Below are 15944 nucleotides of genomic sequence, written 5' to 3' on the forward strand. Positions count from 1 at the left end.
AATTACTGTTAGTTAACTACTAGCTGCAGTCTTATGACCAAACAGAAGTGCAGCAATGAAAAAGAAACCTAATGCCAGCTGTGCAAAATTAATTATCTAACATTGTAAATTTAGCTAAATCTACCTCTCCACAGCATTTGTTCCCTCTCTGCAAGAACTAGTTGTGACATCAAACATCAGTTTGTTGTACTGAGCTGCGCTGTATTCATAAGCTTTTCATTAATTTTCAGACAGCAACAGGAAAATACAATGGTAATTAACCTTTTTCCATCGACCCGTTACAAAAAGACACTTTTTCTGTGTTTAACCTTTAGAGCCATGATTGTATTTACATTAACTAGTTACTGTCTTTATAGACACCAAACTCATGCAGCTGTTTGAAATTCTGTTATTTTGTGTGGAAATGTATAGACACATTTTGTGTAAGAGCATTGCTGTTGATTGTTGTCGATATATTCTCCTCATGCACACAAAAATGAACAAGAGGCCAAACAAGAAGCTGTGTTGTGCTTGTCAGGAAACCACAACATTATTATTTACTATGGATTTGTTCACTGCTCACCTTTTCTCTTCTTCATTTCATTGCAGTTCTTCTCAGTCTCTGTCCCCTTATAGCTGTTATTGGCTCTGATGGCGAAGAACTACAAAGATGGCTACCTTAATCTGCATTCTTACACATATTCAGCAGTTGCACCGGCCTGCTGCCACCATGATGGCCAGTTTATCCACCGCAGTATGAGCATGGCTCACCTCTGGATCTGTCCTTTCTCCTTTTCTCTGCCTACATGGAGGTTTTCTTTTTTCTAGGTGATATTGCTCTCGCCCTCCCTCTCCCTTCTTCTCATCCTTTATGTTCTGCTCTCATCCTCTGGTCTTTATTTATTTGCTGATTATTTTGCTTGTACTCTGGTTTTTAATACTCCGCCAGTCCTCTAGAGGACCTCACGTCTCAGTAGTCCTGGCTATCTAGTTTCCTATTTGTTAGTGTTTCCTGTTGTAGTCCACTGCCCATGTCTGTAGTTCTGTTCATTAACCTTGTTCTTGTAAATAAATTGTTTTATAATTTGCCTACGTCTGGTGTCGTGTTTCTTGCCTGCACTTGAGCCTCTTTAGTGGATTCGTAACACACGTCTACTTTTCTCAGTGATCGTTTATCTGCAGGCTCATATTTGAATGAACTAACAAGGACAGCTCTCTGGGCTCAGTCACTTTATTTGATTTGAATACACACCTGTTTCTGGTTATATAAAAGCCATTTGAATTCTGCTAAATGTTCACCTTAATGAACAGATCATTAATCGCTGGCATATTGTTGAACAAAGCTCTGTGCTCTGGTGATCAGTTTGGGCTCTGGCCTGTCTGGAAAAGGAGAGAACCAGGAGAACATTTGCCTACAGAAATGAACCGTATAAAATAATGATAAAGTGTGAATTGACTAAACATGTAAAACCTCCACCTGTTACACACACTGATGTTTTAAAGTTGTGTATATCTGGATCAGAACTCAGTTTCCAACAGTCTGTGACTCTGTAACGCAGCAGGAGGAAGGTCAGAAAGAAACACTGCTGACAAGGTGGGTGTCTTTTAAATCTATTATCAGGTTTTAGTTCATGTTGTTTGGTGCTGAAAATAAATGATTTTATTGATTAATATGAGAAGATAATAGAAGGACCTGTGACTGACAGGAGCTGAATAATCTCTGGAACATTAGACATTTATTCCCAGTTATTTTTCTATCATCACATTTGGTATATTTATTTTTAAATAGAAGAGGTTCAGTCCTTCCTCCAGATCAGATGTGTCCTAACTTGTGTGTAAAGAGTTCCAGTATTTCAGCTTCCTAATGAGAAAACTGACAGACAACAGCAGAAAGAAAATAGTGACAGCATGTAACCGGGTTTTTCAGAAAAATGGTTTGTGTCATGTGCAAATGGTGGAAATTAAACTTTTACTTTAGTCCATATCAGTGTTAGAAGAAGGATTTAGATCCTTTACTGAACTAAAAATAGAAATTAAACAGCGTAATAATATTCATAAGAGTTACTCCTGCATTCAAAATCCTACAAGAGCACAAGTATAAACTTCTTAGAATTAAAATATATTACGTATAATGTATGCATATATTATATATGTTATGTAAACATGTGTATGAGCTTCAAAATATATTCAAGTACCTGAAGTCAAAGTACTCATTTGTAAAACTGCCCACTTCAAAATAATATAAATTACTTCATTGGAATTTTTGCTTCAGCTGATTTTATTTACTTTATACTATTTTGTGCTTAAGTTCAGTACTTGAATAATTTAGTTAAATCCTACAAACAGTGAAAAAGACAACGTTTGCTCCATTAATATTGACTATTTATTGGTTTATTTTCCTCATAATGATCATTGTATGAAACCAAACCAGCCTATAGTCTGTATTGATGCTGGACAGTGTGAAGCACTGAGTGACTCAGTCTGTATAAAAGTTACAGCTAATGTTAAAATAATACCTTCAAGTCATGTGACCAAGTTGTGTCTCCATGACTTTGATGCAGACTGAAATGTGATTGTTTACTGACATCTAGTGGTTCTGAGACACAATTGCAGGTAATCTGGGTCAATATTCTGCAGGATTCAGTGATGTTTAATGTTTTCTGTGGTTCATGAAGTTCATTTAATTCAACTGCATGGTAGGAAGTAAAAATCTGGTTATGATGTGATTAAAAATGGTTTTATATTATAAGATATATTATTATTTACATCATGTACACTCTACAGAGCCAGGATTGTTTAAAGAATACCATTTTGTTGTGGAAGTAGAGGAGGAGGTGAAGGACGCTGTCGTGAAAATGTAAGATAATTTCATGAGCGTCAGCATCGCTGCTGATGCCCCAACAGAGAAGGATTCCTTCTTCTCAGACACACATATATGATTATTATTAATTTAATCTATTTGATTGTCATGTCTTCTTCTCTTCCAGATATGTCTCTACATGCCTCCTCATCCTCCAATGATTGCCTTCTTCTTCCAAATTCTTCCTCCATCAACCACAACCTTCCTTTAGACATGGACTGTCTCATCTCCAGACCAGGCTCCTTCATCGTCACCTCGTTCTTCATCACCAACATCCTCCTCCTCCTCCCTCTCTCCATCTTCATCATCTACCATGGTCTCCAACAATGGAGACAAACCACCTCGTCAGCAGCAACCATGAGTCACTCTGACAGTTTCACCTACAACATGGTCACCATGGAGCTGATTGGTATCTTTGGGTCTGTCCTCAGCTGTTGTGGTATCTACAGTGATCATCTAATCATAGTATTCGTGGGGTTCAGTCTTTTTTCTTTCACCTGGTATGGAGAGACGTTCTTCCACGTCCTGAGCTGTGTGGAGCGCTACCTGGCTGTGGTTCATCCCATCACCTACCTGAGCCTGAGAAAAGAGAGAGGGATCAGAATCAGAAACATCAGCATCAGCTGTGTCTGGCTGCTTTCTGTTGTAACTACAGGTTTATTGATGGTGGAAAACTTGTTCAGTGTTGTGAATTGGTCAGTCCTGATATCATCTTTAGCCGTCATCTCCTTCTGCAGCCTTTCTGTTCTCTGTGTTCTGATTCGTCCAGGTCCAGGGGAACAGGGCGGGGACAGGAAGAGGGTTGACCAATCAAAGCAGAGGGCATTCTACACCATTATGGTCATACTGGGAGTACTGGTGTTGAGGTTTGCATGGAATCTGGTTTGGTCTGTACTGTACGAGTTGGAAAGTGATGCTGAATGTATGATAATGACGGCTGGTATCTGGTCTAATCTTCCCAGCAGTCTTTTGTTACTGCTGCTGTTTCTACTCAGAGCAGGAAAACTAGTCTGTTGGAAGAAAAACATCCAACAAGCACAAAGGTGAGATTTGCATGCAATAAGATACAGAGAATGACAGAAAAAAAGGATTACAAGATGTTAATGGTGATAGTTTTGTCATGAGGGGGACAATATTTTTACCAACAGCCACCAGAAATACAGATTAAATGTAATTGTGTTTTACATTTTTGTTGTGAAAAAAGTTAACAAAAAATGTAATCTAAATATCTTCTGGTTTGATTTTCACCTCCTCCTTAGAAAAAATATCTGTCTCTTTAAAAGCTAGATGTTTGACTTTGTTTACAATTTTGAAAACTATTTTTAAAGGTCATAAAGTTATTAACTTCAATATTTTAACATCTGGTTTGGTCTTCAGCGCCGCCTTAGAAAAATATCTCTTCATTTCAGCGCTTGAAGTTGGAATTTATTTACCAGCTTGTTTCTAAGTTTGTGTGTCAGCTGTCTGTTGAGGCTTCAGATGAAGATAATGAAAGCACTGAGGCTGAACCAAGCAGGAAATGAGCTGTAAAGACAAAGCAAAGCTAAACAAGATTCAAAATATAGAAAAAGCTGCAGAGTTCAGTGACAATCCTTTCACTTTAAAGGGAGTCTTTTTATTCACTGTTAATGTAAAACTGATGAGATTCACAAAATAATAAGACTTCAGAGTCTCCAGCAGCTCTGTCAGGATGTACTTGGAACAACGGATCTTTGAGCTAAATGCTAACATCAGCATCACTACATGATCATAATGCTAATACTACATACTGATGTTTAGAAAGTATAATGCTCACCAAGACTGTTGTCCCAAACTACAAAAAAGAAACAAACCTTGTCCAACATTTGTCCAAATAAAATATATTCTGTATTTTTTTTTTATTTATCAGTCTTTGTAGCTTCATTGTTGTTTAAAAGTTATGATGATCACATGGCATAAAGTGGTGGGATTCTGATTTTTTCATCAGTTAAAAAAAAATAGTTATTGTCATTTTGTTATGTTCTTCTGCTGACTCATCGTGTTATTTTCTGTTTTACTGATTTCTGCTGTTGTATATTTTTTACATTTTTGACATCAGCTTACAGCATAAAATTCCTTTAACCTGTTATGTTGTTTCTACTTTAGCAAATAATCCTGAATAAACAGCTTCTCAGCATACTTTGAATGTTTTTAATTGTGTAACTTAAAATGGTTTTTAAAAAAACTGTTTTGTGTACAACTTCAGTTTTCCCTAAAAATACAGCAACACACCGTGAATGACTCTTTGATTTGGAAGCAGTCAAACATCATAAAGTCTGCCCACAATCGTTGCAGCTGCATAGTTTCACTCCAGAGTAAATTTTCAGTTGACCCTTCACCTGCTACCTTTGAAAAATTTGCTCCCAATACTGACAACTGCATCATTTCTCTCACCAGTGAACTCAGACAAATCTTTAGACTGTGTTATGTTCAAAAGGCCTTAGAACATTGTTCACAGATGTAAGGAGTCCTCCTTGTGTTAATTCTCTGCTGAAACTTTAGGTTTTGTGATGTTTTGAAGGTTTTCTCCCAATGGTCAGACTGTTTGGTTCTTGTCAAACATGGCTTCATTGTGGTTTCTATAGACATGCCACAGTAAAAATGTTTTCCCACGCTTGTAGCAGCAGTATTGTCTCTCCACTGTGAAAACTTTCTGATGATGCTTTAGTTCACAGGTTGCTGTGAATGTTTCCCTCACACTGCTGACAGTTGTTCGATCTCTCTCCAGACTGAAATTTCTGATGACGTCAAAGTTAGAGGAATGTTGACGGATTTTGTTCTGGTCACAGATGTACAATCTGCATCCAGAATTAAGTCTCTAATGAAGATGAGGCTCGTCTGATGTGTTGAACGCTATCTCACAATGGAAACAACTGTTTGGTCTCTCCTCAGTCTGCTCTTCAATGGATCTTAGCTTGATGCTTTTCTCACAGTGGTCACAACTATAAGGTTTCTTTCCAATATGCCTGTTGGCAGATTTTATAGTCCCTGACCCATAACAAAAGTTTCCCACATGTTTTGCAACAATGTGGTTTCTCTTCAGTGTAGACTTATGACGCTTGAGTTTAAAGGTCGCTCTCTCTTTCTCTGTGTGTGTGTGTGTGTGTGTGTGTGCGTGCGTGCGTGCGTGCGTGCGTGCGTGCGTGCGTGTGTGTGTGTGATGGAGTCATAATTTGTTTCTGCACTTCAGTATTTTATCAAGTTTGACAGTTTGTCATTGTCACAGTGTTTCATTAATGCAAATGGAACATATTTGAATTGAACTGACAGAGAGGTCGAATGTTGCTGTAATATCCATCATCTAGCACAGTATATCTGGATCAGATACTCCACTGAGGAGAGACACAGAGAGGAAGCTCAGAAACAAACACTCAGAAGGTTGGTGTTCTTTGAATTACCTTATATTGTCATCATTTAAAATAATCCATAGTGTGAATGTTGTGCAGTTATTGATTATATATGCTGTTGTGGGTAATTAGCAGTCTACCCTGAACAGTTAGTTGTTCTGTATTTGCTGACAGCATTTCACTTAAAATTTAACTTAAACTCTCTGCATGAGACAGTTCAGGAAATAACACCTGAAAGACAAGGAGTTGATAAACCCAACAAAGTAAAATTCTTTTTCACAGAGAAAGAATAATAATAATAATTAGGGCTGCCAAAATTAGCGCGTTAATGTGGATTAATCCAGCACCATAATTAATCGGATTAAACCTTTTAACGCAATTAACGCATCTGCAGCGCAGAATGACTCAAAATCCCTGAAACAAGGCATTTCGGGTATTTTAAATTTGATGGGTCGCTTCTATTTTACCGGCACAGCTTTTCCAGTGTTTACGGCATTAGTGTATCAGCTCAGGAAACACACAGACCAATTAGGTATGAGTTCAGCCATCCCACGTGATGCTACTCAGCCAATGAATTGGTCTCTGCATTCCAGCCACTAAACTATGCAGGTGAGTTCAGAAAACAGGTGAGGGACAGACGAGAGGAGGACGGACAAAAGATAAACAAGAAGAGCACTCAGAGAGTGCAGTGCTCCGCCAAGACTGTTCATTCCTCAATTTGTGTATTCAGAAATCACGGAAGGCAAAACACAGGAGCCTGGCCTTGTCTGAGAATGCTGCAGCCTTTAATTGTTAATTGACTGTGGCTATACCGTACAGTTGCACTAACCCAGAAGCTACACTTCTTAACTCTTCTTCTCCTAACTGGCTCTCGTCTTCATTTGCTCTCGCTGCATTCAGGGCCGCTCGGATATCTCATTCTCTCTCTCTCTCACACACACACATGCTGCTTTCTCTCTCACACAACGGAGCCACGCACTCTTATAACAATAGATCGACCTACAAACTAACTAAATAAATAAATAATTACCTTGTATGAGCACAGGCATGTATTGTGCATGCGTACGTTACTGAATTGCGCGACCAAAATATGTAACGGGTCGAGTGAATTGATGCAGGTAACTGACACAACGTTCAGTTGTTGTCATGGTTACGGCGACACCGTGCAGGCCCCAATATCTCACAATGGAAAATCCTTAACAAATCCGTGGATCCAGACTATAAGCTGCATCACTGTCAAAATCTAATGAGTTGGTCCTTTTGTCATTTCTGATCTTCCCTGAAAATTTCATCCAAATCCCTTTGTCTATTTTTGAGTAATGTTGCAGATGGACAGACAGATTCACAGACAAGCATACGCCTATCGTCACATAACTCCTCCTTGCCGGAGCAATAAACAAATTGACACCGAGAGGAAAGTAGCCCTGCACATGTTGACTATGTTTGGCTCAACATACAGCTGTCAGCCAGCTTCTCAACTATGAACATAATCCAAACCAAATTAGAAAAATGCTAATTAAGTTTAACCTCTGTGCTGAAGCACCTGACCTTTTGCCACTTGATGCCCAAAGTTTCCTTTTGTCAAAGTTGTTTTTTTTAATTTTATTTAATTTTGTTTTTTTATTTGTAAGAGAGTGTGTGTGTGTGTGTGTGTGTGTGTGTGTGTGTGTGTGTGTGTGTGTGTGTGTGTGTGTGTGTGTGTGTGTGTGTGTGTGTGTGTGTGTGTGTTTGTATGTAAAAGTATTTGAGGCCCAACATAATAAATAAATAAAACAAAAATAAAAATAATAATAATTCAGATCCACCATCGGTCGGTCACATGATCTACGTAGACGTCCCTCACTGCCCAGATGTTCCCTGTAGCTCAGCGCTAGCGCCACTAGTCTAGAAACCGGAGACCTGAGGGAGGATTTCAACAACTGATGGTCCAGTGAGGAAGTTTTGCAGCGGGATTTGTTTGTGTATGGTGTATTTTTTGCAAGATGACTGATCAGTGAGCATCCTGTGTGTGTGTCTGACTCTAACACACCTCTCATCATTTATAGCCGCTAGTTAACCACACAGCTGCTGAGAGGATAAAGTCTGCCAGGCTTCTTTTTGTTTCTGTATGTTTCTGTTGTCATGGGCAAAGTGCATCAGAGAGATGCATTATTTTACTGTCAGTGAGTTGCAGTGGGTTTCCTGTGTTTCTAGAGGCAATGAGGCAGAGGTTATGTTATTTCACTAAAACTATGTACATGCATATTCACATAATTTTGGACTATTGCAGTATAAATACAATAATAATTAGAAGAATTTGAATTGTGATTTTCTCAACCTCTCATTTAAACATATCAGTGCTTGTTTATAACATTTGTATATATACACACAAATTAAATACAATATGCATAAATGTAAAATATATAACTTTTGTACCTTTGCTGTCTTGCACAAAGTGGATAGTCAAACTGAATAAAAGCACGAATACATTTAAATACATGATTTCTGTATCATTTAGAGTTTTTTTGTTTACTTTATTATTAGCACTACAAATAATAAAGGGCAGATTATGAATCAGCCACATGGAGCAAATCCCTGGCTATACAGTACATGTCTGGAAAAGGTATGAAATTTAAAAGCAATGGTGGCCACATCAGGGTTTTGAAGCACTGACCTTCTGATCAGTAGTCCACAGACTTAACCATTGTGCCACTGATTCCATATCACTTTCTTCCTGAATATGGGTTGCTAAAATTCAGCCAGGTATATTGTCAGGTATGTTTCTGTATGGTGTTTTAAATTTGTGCTCCATATGCCTCCTTTTAACTTTGAGCACCTGCCCCTCCAAAGGTCTCTGCACGGCCCTGAAACTCAGTACTGCCATGATATTTGCTTTTATTCATGAATATATATCTGTACATACAAAATACATTCTTACTCATCATTAGTTTTTATTCATCTTTGTTTCATAATTGTTCTAGATTATATGAAGTTGTGATCTGACTGAAGAAAATAAAATGATTGTTATTCTTTAATTAGATGTTAATTTATCATCTAAAGTATTACGTCTGCTGCTAATGATTATTTGCATGACAGTCCAACAAGAAAACTAAACACACATCTTCTTTTCTCAGTGATCATTTATCTGCAGGCTCATATTTGAATGAAATAAATAAGGACAGCCGCTCTGGGCTCACAGATCATTAACCACTGGCATATTGTTGAACAAAGCTCTGTGCTCTGGTGATCAGTTTGGGCTCTGGCCTGTTTGGAAAAGGAGAGAACCAGGAGAACCTTTGCCTACAGAAATGAACCGTATAAAATAATGATCAAGTCTGAATTGACTAAACATGTAAAACCTCCACCTGTTACACACACTGATGTTTTAAAATTGTGTATATCTGGATCAGAACTCAGTTTCCAACAGTCTGTGACTCTGTAACGCAGCAGGAGGAAGGTCAGAAAGAAACACTGCTGACAAGGTGGGTGTCCTTTAAATCTATTATCAGGTTTTAGTTCATGTTGTTTGGTGCTGAAAATAAATGATTTTATTGATTAATATGAGAAGATAATAGAAGGACCTGTGACTGACAGGAGCTGAATAATCTCTGGAACATTAGACATTTATTCCCAGTTATTTTTCTATCATCACATTTGGTATATTTATTTTTAAATAGAAGAGGTTCAGTCCTTCCTCCAGATCAGATGTGTCCTAACTTGTGTGTAAAGAGTTCCAGTATTTCAGCTTCCTAATGAGAAAACTGACAGACAACAGCAGAAAGAAAATAGTGACGGCATGTAACCGGGTTTTTCAGAAAAATGGTTTGTGTCATGTGCAAATGGTGGAAATTAAATTTTTACGTTAGTCCATATCAGTGTTGGAAGGATTTAGATCCTTTACTGAACTAAAAATAGAAATTAAATAGCGTAATAATATTCATAAGAGTTACTCCTGCATTCAAAATCCTACAAGAGCACAAGTATAAACTTCTTAGAATTAAAATATATTACGTATAATGTATGCATATATTATATATGTTATGTAAACATGTGTATGAGCTTCAAAATATATTCAAGTACCTGAAGTCAAAGTACTCATTTGTAAAACTGCCCACTTCAAAATAATATAAATTACTTCATTGGAATTATTGCTTCAGCTGATTTTAATTACTTTATACTATTTTGTACTTAAGTTCAGTACTTGAATAATTTAGTAAATTTCATAAATAGTGAAAAAGACGACATTTGCTCACTAAACATTAGTTTTTTAGATGAGCTGCATTGTTTTGAGGTCAAATTGCAGGGAGTCTGTTAGAAACAGAATAAATATTTTTATAATACTGTCATTATTTTTCCTCATAATGATAATTATATGAAATAAAAACAACCTATATTCTGTTTTGGATCCTGGATGGTGGGTGTGATGCACTCAGTCTGAATTAAAGTTACAGCTAATATTAGGCAAATGTTCTCCTGGTTCTCTCCTTTTCCAGACAGGCCAGAGCCCAAACTGATCACCAGAGCACAGAGCTTTGTTCAACAATATGCCAGCGATTAATGATCTGTTCATTAAGGTGAGCATTTATCAGAATTCAAATGACTTTTACATAATTAGAAACAGGTGTGTATTCAAATCAAATAAAGTGATTGAGCCCAGAGCAGCTGTCCTTGTTGTTTCATTCAAATATGAGCCTGCAGATAAATGATCACTGAGAAAAGAAGATGTGTGGTTTAGTTTTCTTGTTGGACTGTCATGCAAACAGTCATCTATCATAGATTAATGTCTGAAATTACTGAAACGTTTTATTTCTGTTTATATTTCTCTTCTTTGTTCAGTTGAACAAGTTCAGTTTTAAAATCTGGTCACACTTTACAACAATATTAAAGCTGCAAAGACAAATAAATAAAGACCAGAGGATGACAGCAGAACATAAAGGGTGAGGGGAAGGGAGGGGGAGAGAGAGAGAGTGAAAACCTCCATGTAGGGAGAGAAAAGGAGAAAGGACAGATCCAGAGGTGTGTGTTTTAATGCAGTGTTCCTGCAATTTATCATTTGCCAGTTTTGACAATCACTTTGTCATTATCAGTGTTTTTTTTTTCTTTTTACTGCAAATGAAACATATTTAAATTTAACATATGGAGACAGAGAGAGGTGGAGTGGGGCTGATATACAGTCAGGACAGGATATTTGGATCAAACATTTCATAGACAAGACACAGAGGGAGGAAACTCAGAAACAATCACCCAGAGTGGCAGTGTTCTTTGAATTATCTAAAAAAAATAATACCCTCTTTATTCGCAGATAAAAAACTAATGAGAGCCCATTTGATTGTCATGTCTTTTCATCTTCCAGATGTCAGTAAACTCCTCCTCATCCTCCAGTGGCTCCCTTCATCCAAACCTCCCCTCAAACAACTTAATCTCTCTCTTCTTGAGGTGTTACATCACCAGACCAGGCTCCTTCATCTACATCGCATATCGTGCCGCCCACATCCTCCTCCTCCTCCCTCTCTCCATCTTCATCATTTATCTTGGTCTCCAACAATGGAGACTAAAGTTCTCCACCTCCTCAGCAGCAACCATGAGTCACTCTGACAGCTTCACCTACAACATGATCACCATGGAGCTGATTGGTGTCTTTGGGTCTGTCCTTGTGATTTGTGGTATCTGTAGCGATCATCTAATCATGATAGTAGTCGGCCTGTTTCTTTTTGCATTTACCTGGTTCGGACAGATGTTCTTCCACGTCCTGACCTGTGTGGAGCGCTACCTGGCTGTGGTTCATCCCATCACCTACCTGAGCCTGAGAAAAGAGAGAGGAATCAGAATCAGAAACATCAGCATCAGCTGTGTCTGGCTGCTTTCTTTTGTGGGGATGAATTTAATGATGATGGGTCACATCTACATCATTGTTCATCTCTGCGTCTTGGTATTATCTTTAACTATTGTCTCCTTCTGCAGCCTTTCTGTTCTCCGTGTTCTGATTCGTCCAGGTCCAGGGGAACAGGGCGGGGGCAGGGAGAGGGTTGACCAATCAAAGCAGAGGGCATTCTACACCATTATGGCCATACTGGGAGTACTGGTGTTGAGGTTTGGTTGGAATATGGCTTGGGCTGTGCTGAATGTGTTGGAAAAAGATGTTGACTGTGTGGTAATGACGAGTGGTATGTGGCTCTTTCTGCCCAGCAGTCTGGTGTTACCTCTGCTGTTTCTACTCAGAGCAGGAAAACTGGTGTGTTGGAAGAAAAACATCCAGTGAGGCAAAGGAATAAATTAGGGAAACACAAAAACAGAACAGAGAGCCGTTCTGCTGCTTTCTTCCACTGGAAAAACAGCAGAACTGCTCTCAGTTTGACTTGGAGTGTGAATAAATTTCACCGTGATGAAATAAAAACATGTGGAGTGTGAGCCTCCTAAATTATGATAAATGACTGATTCCAGCAGCTGTTTGTCTGAATTTATGACAAATGGTCCAAGCGTCACCTCTTTTCCAAAAGTTTTGATCCCAAGTTGGACAAAATCAATTCAGTTCAATGTTATTTATATAGCACCAATTACAGGTCAAATTGTCTCAAGACGCTTTACAAAACTCATATGTCTGAACCTCCAGAGCAGCTCTAAAGCAACAGTGGCAAGAAAAAACTCCCCTTTAACGTGAAGAAACCTTGAGCAGAACCCAGCTCTTTATATGGGAGGACCCACCTGCCTGCTGGTCTGCTGGTTGGGAGGGACAGAAGAGATAGAGAGGTAGAGAGGTAGAGGGAAAGAGAGATGGAGGCAGAGGGATGGGAGAAGAGGATGGTGGGGAACAAGGAACATATAACACACAATTGGATACATGCATGATAAGCTAGATGATACATACAAAGTACAAGCTAACATTGAAACTGATTCATAGTTTACTGTTATAATGTAAGGCTCTGGCATTAAATATACTACATATATAGGTGGTAGTAAAATTCAAACAGTGTGTAGATGAGCATATCAAGTATAGTAAGTGATGATGCAGAGTAGACTGGTGGAAATGGGCAGCTGGAAGCAGTGGGCTGGAGGAAGTTCAGCAGCATCCTACAGTGGACATGATGGAGTGAATGTAATGCAATAACAGTATATATAGCAAATACAAGGGTAGTTAGAGAAGGGCTCAGTGCATCAAGAGGGATCCCTCAGCAGCCTAGGCCTATAGCAGCATAACTAGAGGCAGAACTAAGGGACGTTGAAAGTCAGTTGTGCAAATGAACACTCCAACTGACCCCCTCAGGGTCCCCCAGTCAGCCCTAACTGTAAAATTTGTCAAAAAGGAAGGTTTCAAGCCTGGTCTTAAAAATAGAGAGGGTGTCCACCTCCAGAACCCAAACTGGGAGCTGGTTCCACAGGAGAGGCGCCTGATAACTGAAGGCTCTGCCTCACATTCTACTTTTAGAGATTCTAGAAACAACAAGTAAGCCTGCAGTCTGAGAGCGAAGAGTTCTGCTAGGATAATATGGTACTATCAGGTCTTTAAGATACAATGGAGATTGGTTGTTAAGCGCTTTATGTCAGGAGAAGGATTTTAAATTTTGTTCTAGATTTAACAGGAAGCCTCTTGCTAACTCCTGTCAGTACTCTAGCTGCAGCATTTTGGATCAGCTGTAGATGTTTCAGAGAGCTTTTGGGACATCCTGATAATAAGGAATTGCAGTAGTCAAGCCTAGAAGTAACAAATGCATGGACTAGTTTTTCTGCATTTTTACAATATTTCTCAGGTGGAAAAAGGAAGTCCTACAGATTTGTTTTATATGTGAGTTAAAGGACATGTCCTGGTCAAAAATAACTCTGAGGTTTCTCACAGTAGACCTGGAGGCCAATGTAATGCCATCCAGAGTAACTATATGCTTTGAAAGTGAGTTTCTAAGATGTTTGGGGCCAAATACAATTATGTCAGTCTTGTCTGAATTAAGGAGTAGGAAATTACAGGTCATCCAGGTCTTTATATCCTGAAGACAGTCTTGCAGTCTGGCTAGCTGATTAGTTTCATCTGGCTTCATAGATAAATACAACTGAGTGTTGTCAGTGTAACAATGGAAATTAATACAGTGCTTCCCAATAATATTGCTGAAAGGAAGCATGTGTAATGTGAACAGTATCGGTCCTAAGACAGAACCCTGAGGAACTCCATGATTAACCCTAGTATGCTCAAAAGAGTCATTGTTGACATGCACAAATTGGAACCTGTCTGATAAGTAGGATTTAAACCAGTCCAGTGCTGTCCCTTTAATGCCAATAGAATGTTCTAGTCGCTGTAATAAAAGTTTGTGGTTGATTGTATCGAATGCTGCACTAAGGTCCAATAAAATAAGTATAGAGACCAGTCCATTATCTGACGCTATGAGAAGGTCATTAGTAACTTTCACCAGAGCTGTTTCTGTGCTATGATGCACTCTGAAGCCTGACTGAAACTCTTCAAACAAGCTATTCCTTTGTAAATGTTCACATAATTGATTTGCAACAGTTCTCTCCAGAGTTTTATAGAGAAATGGGAGGTTGGATATCGGTCTATAGTTTACTAAAACGTTTGGATCAAGAGTTTTGTTCTCAAACAAAAATAAAAAAATTTCACGTCTCTTCAGGCATTGTTTCTCATATTTCATGGAACTTTTCTTACAGCAAAACTGAGAAATTATGATTTTACACCTAAAAATATCAGTAGCACCAGAACTGTGGTTTTTAAACAAAAATTCTTTTACTTGTCAAAAATTAAATTCAACAATTTCTTGTCATTATTGCTCAAGTTCTCTGGCTGCTCTGGAAGCAGCTGTTTCTGCAGCAGCTTTCTTCTTCTTCTGTCATTTATCCACTGAGTTTTTTTCTTCAACAACTTCCATTGTTCATATTATGCTAGTTTTTGAATTTGTCGCTAGATGGAAGATCTATGAAGTTAATTTCTTTGTTTGTAAAGCTCAGTTTGTTTTTCCTTAATGTACATGAGTTTCTGTCAGCTCTGTCAGGAATGTACGGAGCACAAATTTATCCTCCTCAAACAAATATATGAACGTTTTCCAGTATGATTGAGCCTCTGAAGAATTTTTGGTGTTATGTGAAAGAATATTTATTTATGTGATGGATTTAAAAAAAAGAAAAACATTTAAATATTTCAAACAATGCTCCTTTATATTCATGTCATTTGATTCGTTGCTTTTTATTAACATTTACATCATTGATTCATATTTTTCTATTTCTCTGACATTGTGTAAACACATCGGCCTACAGTTTTATCATTTTGTAATCCTCCATGTGTTTTATTGTAGTTTTGTAAAAGAGACATTGTTTCAGTGCTTTTGTTGCTTAAATGAAATAAATAATTCTAAATGATTAACTGAAATAATGAAGCTGCTGTGCCATCCTGCAAATTCCACACAAAACCTCTTTCTGTTGTGATCCAACACTGTAGAAGTTGCTGCTCTGTCTTCATAAACATCATTACTGATGCTTCTTTGAATCTGATGTAGATATAGATAAGAATGTTCCTCAAGTCACATTAAAAGTTGTAATTTAATTTACAGTGGATGATAAAATGTGGAGTAAACAGAGACAGAACAGAAAGAATGTTAATGAACGGTGTTGATTTTTTTTGGTGGAGGTCTCTGCCAGTTTAAGTTTCTCTGGAGTTGAGTGGAGTTTCACTCTAGCAGATTGTGGCATCTAACCAGCGTCTTATCAGGATCAGCTTCACCTCTCCTCCCTCATTGGTCCAGACAAGTTAGTTTGGTGCAACAAACTAT

The sequence above is a fragment of the Amphiprion ocellaris genome, chromosome 13 (genome assembly GCF_022539595.1).
Source record: "Amphiprion ocellaris isolate individual 3 ecotype Okinawa chromosome 13, ASM2253959v1, whole genome shotgun sequence".
Lineage (NCBI taxonomy): Eukaryota > Metazoa > Chordata > Actinopteri > Pomacentridae > Amphiprion > Amphiprion ocellaris.